This window comes from Dipodomys spectabilis, unplaced genomic scaffold (genome assembly GCF_019054845.1).
Source record: "Dipodomys spectabilis isolate Male_0828 unplaced genomic scaffold, ASM1905484v1 ptg000070l, whole genome shotgun sequence".
NCBI lineage: Eukaryota > Metazoa > Chordata > Mammalia > Rodentia > Heteromyidae > Dipodomys > Dipodomys spectabilis.
Genome location: NW_024870747.1, coordinates 3,461,308 through 3,475,297, shown reverse-complemented (window position 1 = coordinate 3,475,297; position 13,990 = coordinate 3,461,308). Strand labels below are relative to the sequence as shown.

At 36.8% G+C, this 13,990-nt stretch overlaps 1 pseudogene; it reads left to right on the top strand.

The window, feature by feature from the left end:
* The first annotated feature begins 6,933 nt into the window (after positions 1 to 6,933).
* On the top strand, positions 6,934 to 7,033 carry LOC122109901 (annotated as a pseudogene).
* The last annotated feature ends 6,957 nt before the right edge of the window (positions 7,034 to 13,990 follow it).

Sequence of the window (13,990 nt, the reverse complement as noted above, 5' to 3'; positions counted from 1 at the left end):
TAAATATAAATAATATTTGCAAGAGTTCTGATCTCAAGAATACCACTGGGGGAAAATTGATGCAACTGAGTTTATTGTGGTGTTCTTTGCAGAACAAGGAAGGCATCACAATACCAGAGGTGCAGTATTTTTTCACAGTACAGATAAGCTATTCATGATGTGAAATAAGGGAATTTTAAGGTGCACCTTACAAGTTGGAAACTGTTGGGCTAGGATGACTTTATGCCATAAAGCTTGGGATTGCTTACTCTTGAAGAATTATTACAGATGCTTCATAGTTTTATCCTCTACAAGAATGTGGCCATTTTTCTGTTGACTTCTCAATGTGTAACACCCCATTGGAATCTGCATCCATGGCAGAATTATATAACATGAAAACAAGTACTGTTTTGAATCTCTCAGTTATGGAATGTTCAGAATCTGAAAATGAGTAGTTATTAGTCATAGGAATTTTGAAGAACACATATATTCTGTCCTCACAACTTATTTAATTTTAAAAGCTATGGGTTTCCATAGAAGTAAATTGTTTTCGGTTTTATGTGTGTGAAGTGCTAAATTTATTTTTTTCCAAAATATGCAAATATATTGTGAAAATATTGTCTAGTTGGATAACATTCAAGTTGACGACCTTCTGATAAAGAAAGGGTAATTAAATTAGATGCCAAATAGTATTGATTTTTTTAATTTTACTATATAAAGAATAATGTTACTATACCAATACAGTGAAATTTTATGTTATGCAGCTTATTTTTTAAATATAATTTTATTGTCAAAGTGATGTACAGTCGGGTTACAGTGATTGTAAGATAGTGAATACATAACTTTTCAAACTTGTTACCCCCTCCCTCACTTTTCTCACAGTTTTCCTTCACCTACGTACCCCCTCACAAGTTATAATGTATATTTCCAACATATTGTCTTGTGAGTATTGCTAGTGCATTGGTTTGGCCTTTGTCATTTGTGTCACCATTGTGATGTTCCTCTTCCCTTCCCTAATTAAGGTAAATGTATACACAATACACAGGGTACCAAAATAAAATACAGCAAGGGATAAACCAAAGGGGAAAAAACCAAAGAAAATAGAAATCACATAATACATAAAAAACAACAACCGCAAATAAAATTCTCTGATTCCATATCTTGGAGTTCATTTTGTTCAACATCAGCTTATATGGTCATATATATGCATAACGAAGCCACTGGAAAATAATAGTTGCATGGACACTATATCGTGAAAACAACATGTTAACTGTTTTTGATGGTAAAGGTGGAATTAGGATTGGTGAATTTGCGGTTTTGATAAAGGAATTTCAAAAGAGTTTTAAAAATATGACATATGAAGTTTAATTGTTCAAACTTTTAAACAACGTAGCCTATTAAGAAAATTTAAAATTGCCTGGGAAAATAGGCTTTCATGCAAAGAAATCCATGGAGACTTAGTGGAAAGGGAGCAATGTGAGTGAAGATGGCTCATTTTCACACTAAACAAACAAACCTCAGAAACCTTGCTGTAAATCCTGTAGCTTTCCTTGAAAACTGTCCTTACCCAGGAAATATTCTCTCACTGTGTGAAACAAGGTTATAGTGCAATTTAATTCAAATTTCTTAAAAAAAAAAAAAAAGACATCAAAATTTGTGAATTGAACTTTAATTACCAAACAGTAATCCTCTGAAAAAGATAATTTGGGTCAAAATATTTAGGGAGAAATTGCCCTCCACAATGAAAAAAGCTATTGGGTTTACACTTTTTGTTTGTAATACTTTCCACAATTTCTTTACACGTGAATCATTGAAACACAGAAAAAATTCTGATTGGATACTTCAAACCAGTGATTTCACATTTCTAATTGGCTCACAAATATAAATCCTTATTAAAATGAGATAGTGAATACTTCTCTTATTACATAAGCCAAAAAGTTTTGGGATCAGAAAAGAATTGACCACATGGAAAAAGTAAGAAAAGAGTGTTCTTAGAAGCCCTAGCTAAGCAAATTGGCTTCAACAGTGGAGGGAGGCCAAAACTTTTTGATATAGATTGTAATATTTTTGCTACCTAAAGTGATTTTACAGAGCAGATTTGGCTCACTACAATGCAGAACTGATTGAATGAAGACATGAAAATAAATCCCACATCCAATGGAGGCAACATAAAAGAGTTTTAAAGGAGAAACCATGAAGATGTAGCAGTGGGGGAGGTCTTAGAGTCCTTCACCTTCACTAGACTTGGAGCCAAGAAGCTGTGATTAATCGGAAATCAGGCAAGAGCTAAGAGGAGGACATAGAAATAGGACATAGAAGCATTGTCCTTTGTAACAGACACTGTCATCCAAGGTATGGGTGCTTTAACTTTATTCTCTTCCATATATCTTGTTGACCAAATGCAAGACTAAGAGAAAAATAATCTATTGAAATAATTTTGCAAAGAATAACTTCACTGTTTCTGATATGGTATCTAAAGAGAGTCTTAAGAGAGAAGATAAAAGTGGAGTATTCTGCGGTTTCCTCTAAGCATCTTATTAGCAAAGGATATCTTTGAGGTTAGACGTGATTTAACCAAAAAGTGTTGGAGTACTTATGTTTGTGGGCACTTTAGACACAAGAAGACTTTCTTTTTTTTTTTCTTTTTTTTGGGTCCGGTCGTGGGACTTGAACTCTGGGCTTGGGCGTTGTCCCTCAGCTCTTCAGCTCAAAGCTAGTGCTCTACCACTTGAGCCACAATGCCACTTCCGGTTTTTTTCTTTTTGCTTATATGGTGCTGAGAAATCGAACTCGGGGCAGCAAGCATGCAAGGCAAGCACTCCACCACTGAGCCACCTTCCCAGCCCGACACAAGAAGACTTTCAAGGCAAAAGAAAAAAAGAAAAATGGATATCCAAACATTTGTGATCACAGTTTCTTGGACTGGTTTTTTTGGAGACAAAGTTTTACATTACAGTTTGTCCTGATTAACATCAATGTTGGGTTCTTATGGCAACCAAATGCAGGGGTGAAGTTTAATGGACTCCCTTGAACAAGTAAACAGCATGATAAAAAAAATTGCAAATAATATTTAGTGAATTACTTTCACCAATTACTTTTCCAGAATAAAGAAGGAAATATATAATTCAAAATCAATTGACTTAAAAGTATGAAGAAAGAGTAGTGAAGAGAGATGAAAGAAAACATAGAGAATTGTTTTCTTTCCAGCGGAGTAATGGGTTCTTGATCTTTTCTCTTGCATTCTATCTTCACAAGCTATCAAGTGTGGCTCAGGAGTGGAGTATCCAGTTCAGAGAGAACTCGCAGAAGGAAGATAACATTTGCAGCAGATATAGGTGATTTATAACCTGAGACAATCTATTTAAATCTGTTCAAATTTCTCCCCTACCCCAAACTGCCCTCTTTTAATAGTTTTGTTTGCTTTTCCTAATACTGCCCTTCATTAACTGCTTAAAATTTTGAGAGGTCATATTCATACTCTCTAGAGATTGCTGTTTGGTTATAATTTTTGTGTGTTTTTTAACTGAATTTCAAAAGGTTGTGCAAGTGTGTTACAATTAAATATGTCCATCTAATTGTCCAATGCTCCTGGATCAGATTTCACTCCTTCTATCATAGTCAACCAACTCCTTCTCCAAGATGTATTTCAGATTTACCACTTCCTTATCACATGTGTACATTGATATTCTAGCTGTGCTTGCCCCTTGTTCCATTTTTCATTCATTATATGTATTTACTATTATTCCTCTCTAGCTTCAACTTCCTGATAGTCATTCTGTTAAACTCTCTGTTGATAGTTTGAAAGGTTTATATACATTCCATGGAGTTTCAATCCTGCATATACTTGAACTTATGTCAGCTTATATTTCCATAATTCATGCATCTGCAATAATAATTTGCAAGACTGGAGGCGTGAAGCACCTAGACATGATTTAATTCTCATCCATTTAGAAGATTAATCGTTAGTCAACAAGAAAGTTTAAAAATGGTTTAGAATGTATTCCAAACTACCAATTTTTATAAATGGCTTTGTACAAGGGTGTGTGATTATTTTATTTTACATGGGATAATATTTTGTACTACATTTAAGTTTTGAAAAAAAGAAAATTAAAATTTACTATTATAGAGGAATATGATAGAAATAGAAGACAGATTTTATGTTTGTCACATCTCTGACGAGTACCCATATTCAAGATTTACTATGTTAGACAGATAGGAAAAACATAAAATAACATATGATAAGGCAACTATTTGTGACTTTTTAAAATATACCTTATTAAATGATGAAATTTACTTTATTATCTAACGTTTGGGTTTGAAATATGGGAGGCTGATACATTTAACAAATTTGAATGGCACCTAATGAATAACACAAATGGTGGGTGGTACTATTTCTACAGTTTAATGAATGGTTGAACCTGATTGGCATTAGTGCTGTGTAAGTAAATCAACTCTATTGTACCTCTATTGTAACTCTATTGCCACTAAGTATCATTTATTTGTCAAATGTTATTTTGGCGAATGTGATTTTTTTTTTGGTAGTTCGTGGGGCTTGAACTCTGGGCTTGGGCACTGTCCCTGTGTTCTTCAGCTCAAGGCAAGCACTCTATCACTTGAGCCACAGTGCCACTTCTGATATTCGAGTGGTTTATTGGAGATAAGAGTTTAACGGACTTTCCTGCCTGGGCTGGCTTTGAACCGTGATCCTCAAATCTCAGCCTCCTGAGTATTTAGGATTACATGCGTGAGCCACTAGTACCTGGTTTGCGAATTTGATTTTTCAAAGATTATTTGAAAAAGAATACACTTTCAGGAGATTAAATATTTTGAGAATGACAACATTTTTATACCACAGAACCAAGTTTTACTGAAGTACCAGTGTATTTTTTTTATTGTGAAAATACTGTACAGAGGGGTTACAATTACGTGGGGAAGATAATGAGTACATTTCTTATCAAGCATTGTAGCCTCCTCCTTTGTTTCCACTTCTCATCCTTTAGCATCCTCCCCCTGCGCCCAGACCCAATCTTCCCTCCCCTCCCCCGCACCCAAGTTGTAAAGTTTGTTTTTGACATGGCAACTTGTACATATCACAGTGTTATCAAGCACTAAGGATAGTCTCAATTAATTTTTTTCTGAATTACATTTGATCTCTAAGTCAAGTTTTCCTGACCTTTATAGACCAATTGTGGATCTATCCTTCCAGGAGCTATTTTTCAGGCCCACTTATGCTGGACTGAAATCGTTCATTAATCATTAGGGAAGGGGTATTAAAAATAGTCTTGTGAAACTTTGTGATCTTGTTCACTCCTATGAGCTAGTCATCTGTAAACCGAAAGTTTGAATTGCAGTACTTTCTCATAGATTTTGTGGTCTCATCCTTCATTTTAAGTTGACTTGCATTTCACTATTGCTTACTGCTAATTCCTGCTTCTCAAGGAATTGGGGCCCTGAAATATTATTGGAAATGAGAAATTGACATGGCTCTTCAATTATTTCTGTTGGCATGTTGCCTGGGCCTAGTTGAGAAGTCTTGACCCTGTTATATGATGATGCGGGTAACTGGGACATGGGATCCTAGGACCCATACATCTTGCAGAAGATAATATCTTGTATACATAATATCAGAAAAATTTGGGTATAATCAATATGTATGCTTCAGAAATATGGAGAAAAAACAGTTTGGAACAAGCGAGTTGAAACAATAAACAGAGCAGCAGAGTAAAATTCCTTATACTTTAGAGGAAATCAACATTTTTTTTTTACCATGTGAATTCAGAAGAACAAGGACACTTAGAAGGTATCACAAGTTTATAGTGAAGACATTACATTGATACTTTTTATATTCTAGTTTGTATTATAAACCTAATTATTTGTATTCTAATTCTCTTTATTGGAATAAATAATTATCAATTTATTTGTCAAATTATCAATTAATTCTACTAAGTTTCACTGTGTGAAATATGAAATCAGCACATATAAATATAAAATATATAACTATATATAATATAATAAAAAGGGCACATGTTTTGCATTGTTCTGTTGTGGTTAGGGTATCAAAGACAACTCTGTTTTAAAGTATTATTTCATTATCTGTACCTCAGTGATAGGTAGAGTTAGACCTAAATCTTTAGCATTTGTAGATTTACAGCCTGGAGGTAAGAGGAAACACTGTGATTAAAACATTACCAATTTAAGGCTTAATAATGAGGAGAAACATGGACTTCTTCTGGAGCTATGGAAATATTTGGTGATAGAAAGGCAGTAGTGTAAGTTCCTGCCTGGTTGGAAGGTAGACAGTCCAGACATTAGGAAATCATGCATATGACGAATTTTTTTCACCTTGGCGTTAGTTACTTTTGAAATGGTATAATAGACACTTAAATTTTGATAAAATACCTTCTAGTCTGAACAGTTCTGCTGAACTGTTCATCTCTCTATGATCCCTTGTAACTAAGATTAGTTTTGTTCCAGTAAGACAATCTATGCTGTCAGGGTAGGATATTCTGGTTGGTCTGTTCCTACATGGAAGAAGGATAAAGGGTCAGGTAGAAATTTGTGCCAGTAAGACGTCATTTGGAAAATTTAAGCTGAAGAAGTTTAGAAGTAGCTCTTAAGCAAGGCTTACGTTGAATCTATTAGCTCCACAAAGCTAACTCAGTTACATAAATAAGAACTTGAAAAAGCCATCACCTTAGGACCTAGCTATAAGTGCTTCAAAGTATGATCAAATCTAAAATGAAAAAGCCTTAAAATTGTCATTGACAAAAAAACGCAAATGTGAGCAATCGACCGAACAATATAATTTTTTTTCCACTATACACATTATTTTAGGGAAATAAGATCAATAGTATTGTTAGGAACAATAAGGTTTCCTTGCTACAAATAGGCACCCAAGGATATAAGCCTGTATAAAGATTGCATCATTAACTACTTAAATTTAGAGGATACTACATGCTTCAGCAGCACGTATACCCAAATTACAACAATACAGAGATTAACATAACACTTGCACAAGGATAATATGAAAATTTGTGAAGTATTCCATATTTTTCATTGTTCAGTTGCAGAAATGAAAAACAGTTATTAAAAGGTTAATTACAAAATTACAAGTGTAACAATATATGCAAGTGTTAGAATTAAACGTTAGTTTGACATCAGTGTATTAAATCTTCACCTTAGAAAGGCCTTTACATAGAACTTCACAAAACTTTTGAAATTAGTTAACATTATCATTTTATCCCAAAGAAACAAACTACTATAAGAACCTAGAATAAGGGGCTGGGAAGGTGGCTCAGTGGTAGAGCGCTTACCTTGCATGCATGAGGCCCTGGGTTCGATATCTCAGCACCACATACGCAAAAAGAAAAAAGTCAGAAGTAGCTCTGTGGCTCAAGTGGTAAAGCGCTAGCCTTGAGCTGAAGAGCAGAGGGTCAGCGTTCAGAGTTCAGAGGCCCAGAGTTCAGGCCCATGACTGGACCAAAAAAAAAAAAGAACCTAGAAAAAAAATAATCTTAAATTTTCTATATGAAATGCAATCTGAAAGGACACATTTATTAATAAATAACATATTATAAAACAATGTTGAATTCAAAGTATATCTAGGAAAGAATTAAATAGATTATGGATATTATGCAAACACAGAATATAGAATATTTTAAAATATACTTTTTTCAGTCAAGAATCAGAAATATCTTTAGCTTCTGTACCACTCATTTCAACAGATAAGATCAAATTATTTCTGATTAAAAAATCACAAACTCTGAAGAAATCATTATAGATGTACACAAACAACTCAAATACATTTTGACATCAAAGTCAGGCAATTCCATTGGAAAAATTCCACGGAATTTTTACAGTAAGATATTGCTGTTATTTGGATTGTGAAAATATTTTGTATGGACACAAAGAATGGACTGGCATTTTGATGTTTAAGAAACGTAACTGATATCTTAGCTATGCTAAATAATGCTGCGATAAACATAGTTGTTCTGGTAGCTTTAGTATGGTCTTGTTTGATGCCCCAAGTAGATGAATGGATTAAGAAAATAGAATTCTATGGAATGGAATTTTATGCCTCCCTCAGAAAGAATGCCATTGCCCCATTTGTTAGGAAATGGAAAGAATTGGAAAACAATATATTAAGTGAAGTAAACCAGGCCCAAAGAAACATAGAGCCCATGGTTTCCCTTATTTGCAATAACTAATATATGTCTGAGACAAACGAAATGGTCAGATAAGTTGATATTAGTTGAATTGAACCCCAAGATAAAGATTCAAATGTTATTTTTTTCTTTCTTGCAATTGTTTCTAACATATTTATAAGATGATAACTTTGCTGCTTTGTATGTCCCTCCACCACCGTAAAACCCCTACTTTAATTTTATTTGATGTTGGTATGATTTGTGGAGGGGAAGGGAAAAAACAAATTGTTTAAATAGGGATACAAGTTGACCCATTGCAACAATGAGATATACAAGACGTCAGGTAGAAAAACGAACTTTACAACTTTGACGGGGGGGAGGGGTAGTGAGGGGGGATGTGAGTGGGGGGGGAGATGAGAAGGTATGGGAAGGGGAAATAAAGGAGGAGGCAACAATGCTTGATAAGAAATGTACTCATTACCTTGCCCATGTAATTTTAACCCCTCTGTATGGTGTTTTCACGGTAAAATAATAAAATTCAACAAAAAAAAAAAGATAAAAGAAAAGAAACTTAACCGAACCATTACAACTTAATAGAACAATTTGTACAACCTTCCACAACTTCAAAGAGTAGTGATACATACTTATCCTTTTGGTAATATTAAAGGCAGTTTCTTCCAAGTTTTTCTTCAGACCTGGTTTGATATAATGGTTCAACAGAAGGAGATCTAGTGTATCTTTGCTATCTATATTCCCAGCAGCAAGATGCAAGGGAGTCAAGAGGCATTTAGTTTGGGCATTGGTATCTGCATCATGATGAAGTAAGAAAGACGCCACACTGGTATTATTCCACGAGTAAGCACTGCGCAGGGGTATCCAGCCATTAACAATTATTGCATGAATATCTGCTGCTTGAGCCACCAATTCATGGACAATGTCTACATGTCCACTGTAGGCTTCCCGATGAAGAGGGGTATATTTATTGTCATCCCTAGTATTCACATGAGTGGCCTTTATGGAAAGTAGTCACCACACTCTAGTAAGCCGATTATTTTCAGCAGCACAAAGAAGAAATTTGCTTGGATCCTACTCCATTTTTTTTTTCTTGCAATTGATACGATTTCTCACTTTTTCGTTTTGTTACTCATCTTCATCAGAATTGCCTAACTAGAGTCTTTCAGTGCCAGTGGGAATAAGGTGTCCATGTATTTCCCCAATAGTTCATATTGATTGAACTTGTGAGAAAAATACAGCGAATTTTCTGCATCTGTTTTTTTCATGATAATTTATTTTCTCTTTTTACATTTTTATTATTCTAAGTCATTCTAACTGGAAAGTAGGGAATTGATGGAGAGCAAAGGAGAGATGTTCCTCCGTATCCAAAGGTACAGACTGAAAATGAGGATCATGTGCAGCTTCTCCCAGGAATGAGAAAATAGAAGGTGGCTCAGTGGTGGAGTGCTTGCCTTGCATGTATGAGCAATGGCAGGTCATGTCCACTTTGTAGCCTTGTCATTCAGAACCACGGTGCAATGAAAAAGACATAATACCCCAGCCCTCTGAAGCTCGCCACTTTTTGTGGTATCCTACTTTTTTTTCTTCCTGCAAACCCTCAGGGCCTAGGATCCCAGGATGGGCTATGGGTCCAGAGACTGTACCACAGCCTAGGGTGATGGAAGCTGAGTCAGCATAGCCACAACCTGAGTTCAAGCCCCGTGGTTAAAAATAAAGAATAAATAAAACAATTAATTAATTATTTAACTAAATTAAAAAGAAATAAAGATCTCTGGTTTGGAATTTCTGCCAGTTTCCTTCCTTAACCTGGAATTTGTACTCAGGGTCTTGGTAAATCTGTAGCAATGTGAGGGAAGGTGCAGCGTTGCCACTACTTGAGTTCAAACCCCGTGCCAAGCCAAAAATAAAAAAAAGTCACTGAGCTCGGCAGGGGGAGTAGTTGTGGAGATGGGAGGGAAGGGAAGGTAGGGGGAAAACAAACAAAAGAGGAGGCAACAATGCTCAATAGGAAATGAACTCATTACCTTGCTCATGTAACTGTGATCCCTCTGTACAACATTTTTGCCATAAAAATGTACAAAAAAAGAAAAAATGTAGTGCTCAGAGAAGCACTTTGGGGATAATGGAAGGATGTCTGAAAAGCTGTATAAAATTTTACACTGCTTTTTTTTTTTTAAATGCTCTGTATGAAACTGAATGAACATAACTGCTTTCAGTAAAAAAAAAAAAAAAATTAAGCTACTGTCGTGGAACTGGGGTCAGTATTTCTGTAATTGCTGTGATTTGATCTCACCCTCCAGGTAACTCTTTTGCACCAAGAGTGAAGACGAAGCTTACTGTCTTTGAGGAAAACAAATTCAGGCTAGAGTTCTGAAAGCCCAAATGAATGCCCTGCAATGGAAAATAATATTACTATACATGTGTAATATATGATATATACTTACATATGTATGTTTATTACATATAAATTTTATTATTGATTTTGTATTTTATTTTTTATTTGATTCATTTATTTATTGTTTATTGTATTTAGTATTATTATACACATAATATTTAGTACATGTTTTACATCTATTATAAAATGATTCACAATAATTTAAGACATTGACTCATTTTCATTTACACTTTATTAAGTGTTGAAACATGATACATAATTAAATGGAAGCATTTGTTACAGTCTTCACATGTTTAGAGTCTCGCTCACAGATGAGCTTTGTCTTCTTTATCTTTGGAAACCTTCCTATAGGGATTTCTTTAGATGATTTATAATCAGAGGCCTTTTCTTGAGGATAGGCAAGTTGAGGGATAAAATTTAAGGGTGGGGCTAGAAATGTGACTTAGTGGTAAGGAGCTTGCTCAGCATGCATGAATGCCATGGTTTGAATCCTCAGTGCCACATACTCAGAAAAACCCAGAAGCTGTGGAGTGGCTCAAGTGGTAGAGCTCTAGTCTTGAGATAAAGAAGCTCACAGAGAGTGCCCAGGCCCTAAGATCAAGCCCCAGGATTTTCAAAAATAATAGGCCAGATTCTGGTGCTGACATCTGGAAAACTAGCTTCTCAGGAGACTGGGAGCTGAAGACCACAGTTCAAAGAAAGGCTAAGCAAGGAAAGCCTGTTAGATTCTTATCTCCAATGAACCACCAAAAGACACTGTGGCTCAAGTGGTACTGTTTGCCTTGAGCTGAAGGGCTCAGAGAGAGTGCCCAGGCTTGAGTTCGAGACACACAACTGGAAAAATGTGAAGGTTAATCAAAGTACTTTTCCTATTTGCTAATTAAGAGAACATTCTCTGGAAAATGAATGCTGATGTATACCAGAATTGGAGTCAGAGCTCAAGGTTCAAGTTTAGTAGATCCATATGCCCAGTCTCTGAGACTCTAGCATTATAACCTTGTGTGCTACAGGGTTCTGAAAGATCCAATGTTGAAAGGGTTAATATGCTCCCCAAGCCCTTTGTGATAAGCAGTTGACTTGTACTGAAAATGTCATTACAGTTCTGAACCTAGCAGAGAATCAGTAGCTCACGCCCATCACCCTATCTTAGGAGGCTGAGGTCTCAGGATCACAGGGTAAAGTCAGCCCGAGTAGGAAAGTCTATGATACTCTGACTTCCACTTCTGAAACCTCAGATGTTCAAGAGCTTCCTGGGTTTCCCTTGGTGATGAGAAGTTACTTGCACTCTAAATGTTCTTAAAGTTCTCAAGCTATAGAAGCAGGAAAGAAACATTATTGACCCATCATGGGTTCAAATGAAGTTCTCAGGGTCAAAGCCCTGTTAGCAGGAAGAACTCCATTGTATCACTGTATTTGAAGGACAGAAAATAGTTGCAAAAGCCAGGCTAGATGAAAAGACCAAGGCCTGCAGGATTAGGAGGCAGAATGTACACACTCAACAGGAAAGTGAGCTGCAAAACCACTTCATTAATTCCAGGCACAACCAGCAACGGGGGAGGGAGGACTTCAAACATTTGTTAGAGTTATACCAGGGTCAGGCTTTTCTCAGCCTCTTCAAACAATGACTGATTAACCTTCCTCCCTCAGGTGAAGGGAGCCTCAAACTATCTTTAGGTTACCAATAGAGAGCCAGTTTAGTGTGTGAGTATGTGTGGGGGGGGGGGAAGGAACAGAGTTGAAAACCCTGATCTCTGGTTTTAAGGAGTGGGTTTTTCACTCTTCATTTCTCAGATTTGAAGGCCCTTCTTCTACCTCGGTGAGTCCAATCTCCTTCCTTCCTTCTGCACATCATTAATGCCAATCCCCAGTCCAAGGAGAAGCAGGGCCATTTCTCTTCTCTCTCCAAGCACCTGGCTCTTCCCTCTTGGCTCTGGGGCCCTCAGCTGCCTGAGAAGTGGGAGAGAGACAGTCTTCCTGCTCTGTGGTTATGTGAATGCGATGCTGGTATCCTGGCATACTGCAGAAGGCCTCATGACTGCTAATTGTTCCCTTCTTCCCTCTTGACGTCCAAGAGCAGATTCATCTATCATGTTTGCATCTATCTATCTATCTATCTATCTATCTATCTATCTATCTATCTATCTATCTATCTATCTATCTATTATCTACCCACCCACCTACCTACCTACCTATCTATCTCTTTGTCAGTTCTCCGTTGAACTCAAGGCCTGGGCACTATATGTAGCACTCTATTACTTGAGCCACAGCACCAATTCTGGCTTTTTCTGTGTATGTCCTACTGAGGAATCGAACCCAGGGCTTCTTGCATGCTAGGCAAACAGTGTCTCACTAATCCACATTCCCAGCCCTCTCATCTTTTTCTTAATGGTATTTTTTACATAAGTATGCTGCCATTTTTCGTCTGCAAGTTAATTTTTCTGAATACCGGTTACTTCTAAGAAACCTGATCTTGTCTTCCCTTGCCTGATTTGTGATTGTTCCTGTGTTGGCCTCATAATAAAATGTAAATAAACACTGCTGAAAGCCTAAGTGTGCATCATATAAGGACACAGGCCTGAAACCCTGGAAGAGAAAAGCGATGGGCCTGAAATGAAGATTAAGATGCAGTTCGTGCAACAGACATCTCTGAAAAATAAATCTGCCTTCTCCCTTTGAATTTTTTTGTAGTCATCCCAGGGCTTAAACTCAGGGCCCTATACAATCCTGAGTTGTGTTACTCAAGGCTGAGGCTCTACCACCACCACAGCTCCACTTCCAGCCATCTGGTCGATAAAAATTGGACATAAGCACCTCCCAGGCTTTCCAGCCTGCTCTGGCCAATAACTCCTGCTTGGCTTTCTCTCTCAAAGCTGGAGCTCTTCCCTCTAGGCCACTGCTCCACTTCTGGTTTTCTGGTGGTTTATTGGAGAAAAGAGACTCACAACTTCCTGCTCAGGCTGGCTTTGGACAGCTATCTGAGGAAGATTCAAGCAACTTTCCTCAGGGATTTGCCGAGGAACCGCTCCACACAAACCTTTAGTCTAAATCTCGAGAGGTACTGGAGAAAAACAGAAACAGGAAGATGTTTCTAGTGTGTTCTAGATACTTAAGGTTGGAAACACTCATAATTAGTAGGTCATTTTATAGGCAAAAGGAGCAGTGCAGACTGCATGAGGATCATTCCAGCTTTTGTTCCACTCATCCTGAGACAGTAAATTTACTGCAACTCAATGCTAAGTGACTGAACTGATGTGTCCTGTGGACATTTGCTCCCAAATCCTGGAACACTCATTTCTCACTTTTGGTTGCAAGCCTGTGACCAGAGGAGAAGATGAGGAGAGAAAATCGTTCTCAGAGAAAGCAGCTATAAAGAACATTGGGTAGTTTACTTATAAATTCAAACCAATGGAATGACCCTGTTAAGAAGTCAGCTTGTCCAGAGTAAAAAATGAAGAAG